The sequence below is a fragment of the Prionailurus bengalensis genome, chromosome E1, assembly GCF_016509475.1.
Source record: "Prionailurus bengalensis isolate Pbe53 chromosome E1, Fcat_Pben_1.1_paternal_pri, whole genome shotgun sequence".
NCBI classification, from domain to species: domain Eukaryota; kingdom Metazoa; phylum Chordata; class Mammalia; order Carnivora; family Felidae; genus Prionailurus; species Prionailurus bengalensis.
Window position 1 is genome coordinate 25,177,273 of NC_057347.1, and position 6,218 is coordinate 25,183,490.

The window sequence follows — 6,218 nt, forward strand, 5'->3', positions numbered from 1 at the left end:
ATTTCAATTCCCTATTACATCCAAGTGTGGGGAGATGTGTTCAAGAATTCCTTATAGTTACATAAATGGGTTAAAAAAACTTAGGGCAGGGGCGCCTGGGTGGCTCAGTCGGTTGAGTGTCCAACTTCAGCTCAGGTCATGATCTCACACTCTGTGAGTTCGAGCCCCGCGTCAGGCTCTGTGCTGACAGCTCAGAGCCTGGAGCCTGCTTCAGATTCTGTGTCTCCCCTCTCTCTGCCCCTCACCTGCTCATGCTCCGTCTCTCTCTGTCTCAAAAATAAATAAAAACATTAAAAAAAATTTTTTTTAAAGCTTAGGGCAGAAAGCCACCACCATAGGGCGAAAGCACCCAAGGTTAGTTAGCAAGATATTATAATGGGATAATGAGTAACTTGTTATATTACCTGCAGGAAACTACTTTCTGTCTGGCACCAATATACTTTGATCACAACTTCAAACTCCACTTGCCCCCCTCCACCCCAGACCCTTTGCTTCTTACACACACAAGTTAATGATACTATCTGATTGTTTTCTTCATGTTCACTATGTGTGTAAGATCTTGAGAGCTCAATAAATTCGGACACAAGGGGCACCTGGGTGGTTCAGTCGGTTGAGTGTCTGACTTTGGCTCAGGTCATGATCTCACGGTTCGTGGGTTCAAGCCCCGCATCAGGCTCTGTGCTGACAGCTCAGAGCCTGGAGCCTGCTTTGTATTCTGTGTCTCCCCTCTCTCTGCCTCTCCCCCACTCACGCTCGGACTCTCAAAAATAAATAAATGTTAAAAAAATTAAAATAAATAAATACAGAGATGAAATCCCTGTTCAGGGCTCTTGTCTTCTCCCAGACATCAGCCTCTCTCATATGCAATTCTGCGTCCACTCTCTTGCTGGACAAGAGAGAACTCCAGACTCATAGTCTGCAACATCCATGCACTACTGCTCCCACATGGTGAGCCAATGCTGGTTCGCAAACTTGTTTATTCCAGTTGTTCTTGTTTAATTATATATTTAATTAAATGTTGTGCAACATGATGAAATATGAATGTAGGAAAAACAATTTCTCTCCGTGAAAATTAAATTCAATGCTTTAAGAAGATTTAATAAAGGCAAATCAATAACAACAACAACAACAACAACGAAACCCTGCTGTGAATTAGGTATACATGTGACAACTATAAAAGATTGATGGTGTTTTGGGTAAATTATAAAACCCAGAAGGATTCTGCATTGAGAGCACTTTGCATATGTTTTTAAGGTCTTGTTCCACTTTATAGTAAGTAGGAAAACTGAAAGACTTAGGTGATACACTATTGATGTGGTTTATGAAAAAAAAAAAGGATGCTGAACTCCAAACAGTGGACTCATATACAAAGTAAAGGTCTTGGCTGTACATCTAAAGATTGGCAAATTAATATATGTTCATGCAAATGAAAATAAATGTGTAAGATATGCTTGTATATGTGTGTTGAAAGCTATAAATTAAGCAGAGAGGTCTGTAAACAAGAGAACTGGAATTGAAGTTGGTAATTAGGAGGTAAGAAGTGGTTCAGGAAGGTAAAGAAGATGGAGGCCAGATTACAGGAGAGTAAGGTGAAAAATAAAACCACTGTACTGAGAAAAATTAATCAAGATGCTTAATAACAATAAATCATTAATAACAAATGACAAGAGATAACATTTACTGAGTGCTTATTGTATGCAGGCACCATCCTAGACCTTTTCCATGCCCTATCTTCCTACAAACAACTAAGGAGGTAGATACAATGTAACTCGTGCCAAGTTAAATAGCAAGAAAGTGAAATGGATTTTTCTGTTAAAGCACATGCTTGGGGGTGGGGGAAGGATGGGGAATCTGGATTTTTCTGATGTGAGAATATCCTAGGGAAAAAAATAATAAAAAGTTTAAATCAAAAGCCAACTGTAAGTTATTAAGTGTTCTTGCTACTTGGCCAATATTCACTTAAATGTACAAACTTCCTCTCTTTAAATAGGTGATCTAAAAGTTCACCTTTAACAGTTACTTCTGACATCCCTACTAAGTTCACTCAAGTCCCACAGACTGGATGGAGGAAGAAAATGGGGTGGGGGAGTAATATTATGCCTTACAGCTCAGCACAGGGTATGCAGTGAGTATTCTAAGTAATCTGTTCCTACCCTACCTCAGAAACCAAATGTAATGTTTGAATTTTATTGGTTTCTCTCTTAAAGGTGGTCTCTGATTTTGTCTCTAATTCTGGAGGACACATTCTTTGGGGCTTAAAATTTTCTCCAACATAAATATAGTAAATAGTACTACTGAGTAAAAATAAAGCACACAGTAGTTACTTCAAGGAAAAAAAAAGATTTTTCTAAATTATTTAAATAACTTTTGTGTAACTTATCAGAAAATGAAAAGAATGGAACTTACATCAAGGAGAAGCAATAAATTCAAGAGTAGGTCTCTTTAGAAGAAAAGGCTAAGTGTATAAGTAGAGGTATCTAAAAAGAAATAGTATGAGCATTCTTTCCACATTAATGACTCTGAAAATAGTTATCTGCAGAAAACATGACAGATTGAATTTCCATGGCTAATTAAGAACAGATACAGGTTTGACACCTTTGGGACTCTGGCAGCAGTGATTCTAATTTTGTGTCTCCTACCAGTTTACATTTGCACACAACGAGTGTGACAGCAGTAGCCAGATTAGACTGATTATTTTGTCAAATATTGAGTTACAAAAACAACAGGGGCAGAGTAAAGGTAGAGTCATAGAATTTAACCTCTTGAGGCACATTACCTCACAGTTCTAAACACACAAGGTGGCTCTGATAGATGAACAATAGACTAATACTTAGGAGTAGATATTACTGATTTTTTTCTAGCTATGAGAAGAAACAATAGGAAATTAATTAGGTTCTTATTTTGGCTCTAAGATTAATTCTTATAGTCTACATTTGAAGACTTTGAACTCAATACAAGCAAGACAGGACTCCCAAATCAATAAATCAGTGTATAGGAATAGTTAACCCTGAAATAGATCCCAGGGTGTGTAAAAACCTACTATCTAATAATGGGAGTATCACTAACCAATAGGTAAAAAAAAAATGGATCATTTCACAAAAAGCACTGGGGAACAGTTATTTGAAAGAAGTTCAAACTCACTTCACGCCAAAATAATTCCAGAGAAATTTTAATGTCAAGACCCATTTTAACCATTAAATATTCTAGAAGAAAAAAAATGCTAGAAGAAAATATGAAACTTTAGGGGCACCTGGCTGTCTCAGTCTGTTGAGCGCATGACTCTTGATCTTGGGGTTGTGAATTTGAGCCCTGCGTTGAGTGTAGAGATTACTTAAAAATAACAAACCTTTTTTTAAAAAAAGTTCTATAAGTTCTATTGAACTGATCTCAAAAGATAAAAGGACATTTTAAGCATAACATCACTGGAAATATAAGAAAGGAAATATCAAGAGTTTTTTTAGTGTATTCTATCCCATATTTTCTTCTAGTACTTAAAAAAAAATTCCCTTACTATTATAAGCAATGCTGTGAAAGTCCTTACATATGTACCTTTTGCAAAGATGCCCGTATGGTAAATTCCTAGCAATGGAACTTCCAGGCCAAAAGATACGTGTAGTTTAAATTTTGTTTGATATGAACTGATATTAAATTACATTCCCACTAATAGTTAATGAGAGTGCTTGTCTCCACACCTTTCCCAGACTTACATATTACTAAATTTAAAAGGTTTTTGCCAATCCAATAGGTAAAAAAATATCTCATTGTTACTTCTTGCACTCTTACACTTTTTTCTTAATGTAGTTCTTTAATCCACTTGCCATTTCACTTTCAGGGTGGTCCAAGTTGAGGACTTCATCATTTTCACCCCTCAAGAGAGTGAGTTATCCTACCAAAGGGATAGCCAGATGTCCTCACATCAGTGAATAATCAGTCTTTCCCTCAATTGTTTGAAATGTCACATCCATCATATACTCCTTTGCATTGTATATTGATTCCTTTCTGGACTCCTGGTTCCAAATGACCAAATGGACATTTATCTGCCACTGTTGATTTTATAAAATATTTGATATTTGCAGGGCACCTAATTGTCTTAATATTCTTCTTTTTCAATAACATCCCTTTTCTCTTCTGGATAAATTTGAGAATCAACTTGTCAAATTAAAGAAAAAAAACCCAGTTGGGCCAGTTGATAGAGCACGTGTGACTCTTGACCCCAGGGTCCTGAGTTCCAAGCCCCACATTGAGTGTAGAGCTTACTTAAAAAAAAAAAATCCAGTTGGGATTTTGATTAAAATGATGATAAATTTATAGATTCATTTGGAATAAACAAGTTTCTCATCCAGGAATGTGATTTATTTTCCCATTTATTCAGAGATTTATTTTTTCCTTTATAACAAAAAAATTTCATGGTTTTCTTCATAACAATTTTACACATTTCCTCCAGAATGAATGAACGCATTCACAGAACAACTTTTTGTGTTAGGTTCAGGGAATATAGAGATGAACAAGGCAAGTTCCCTGTTTCCATGGAGCCTATATTCTAATTGAATAAGATAGCCAATAAACAAATAACTAAAAAAGATCAGAGGGGTGCCTGACTGGCTCAGTCAGTAGAGCATCCAGCTCTTGATTTCAGCTCAGGTCATGAGCCCAAGATCATTGGATCGAGTCCCGCCTTGGGCTTTGTACTGACCTTGGAGCCTGCTTAAGCTTCTCTCTCTCTCTCTCTCTCTCTCTCTCTCTCTCTCTCTCTCTCAGATAAAACAAATATAGGAGCACCTGGGTGGCTCAGTCAGTTAAGCATCTGACTTTGGCTCAGGTCATGAACTCTCTATTTGTGAGTTTGAGCCCCACGTGGGGCTCTATGCTGAAAGCTCCAAGAGCCTGCTTCAGATTCTGTGTCTCCCTCTCTCTCCGTTCCTCCCCTGCTTGCACTCTGCTCACAATCTGTCTCTCTCTCTCTCTCTCTCAAAAATTAAATAAATAAATAGTTAAAAATTAAATAAATAAAAAATAAAAAGAATACAGGGGTGCTTGTTGACTCTGATGGTTAAGCGACTGACTTTGGCTCAAGTCATGATCTCGTGGTTTGTGAGTTCAAGCCCCGATTAGGTCTCTGTGCTGACAGCTCAGAGTCTGGAGCCTGCTTCAGATTCTATGTCTCCCTCACTCTCTGCCCTTCCCTCCCCCCTCTCTCTCCCTCTCTCGAAAATGAATAAACATAAAATAAAATAAAATAAAATAAAATAAAATAAATATATTTATTGATTTAATTTTTTAAAAGTTTGCTTTTGACAGAGAGAGAGAGAGAGAGAGACAGAGCATGAGTGGGGGAGGGGCAGAGAGCAAGGAAGACACAGAATCTGAAACAGGCTCCAGGCTCTGAGCTGTCAGCACAGAGCCCGATGAGGGGCTCAAACTCACAGACCGCGAGATCATGACCTGAGCTGAAGTCAGAAGCTCAACTGACTGAGCCACCCAGGCGCCCCAAAATAGATATATTTTAAAAAGATCAGATAGTAAGAAGTCCTCTGCAGAGAATTTAAGTAGGGTTATCATAGAAGTCGCTTTTTCTTTAAATATGGAATGCTTCACGAATTTGTGTGTTATCCTTGCGCAGGGACCATGCTAATCTTCTCTGTATTGTTCCAATTTTAGTATATGTGCTGCCCAAGCAAGTGCTAGGGGCCGCTTTTAAAAAACAGGCCTGACTGCTTTCAACAAGAGCAAAACTATGGAAAGAGCCCAAATGTCCATCAACTGATGAATGGATAAAGAAGATGTGGTTTATATACACAATGGAATACTACTTGGCAATGAAAAAGAATTAAATCCTGCCATTTGCAGCAATGTGGATGGAACAGGAGGGTATTATGCTTAGTGAAATAAGTCAGTCAGAGAAAGACAGATATCCTATGTTTTCACTCATATATAGAACTTGAGAAACTTAACAGAAGACTATGGCGGGTGGGAAGGGGAAAAAAATAGTTACAAACAGAGAGGGAAGGAGGCAAACTGTAAGAGACTCTTAAATACAGAGAACAAACTGAGGGTTGGTGGAGGGGGTGGGGGAAAGGGGAAAATGGGTGATGGGCGTTGAGGAGGGCACTTGTTGGGATAAGTGCTGGGTGTTGTATGTAAGCAATGAATCACGGAAATCTAACCCCAAAACCAAGAGCACATGGTATACACTGTATGTTAGCTTGACAATAAATTAC

At 38.0% G+C, this 6,218-nt stretch overlaps 1 non-coding gene across 1 annotated transcript; it reads right to left on the minus strand.

The window, feature by feature from the left end:
- Nucleotides 1–5,575: 5,575 nt before the first annotated feature.
- Nucleotides 5,576–5,678, minus strand: LOC122486295. Its single transcript, XR_006298130.1, has one exon. It is a non-coding gene; the product is annotated as a U6 spliceosomal RNA (small nuclear RNA).
- Between the last annotated feature and the right edge of the window lie 540 nt (nt 5,679–6,218).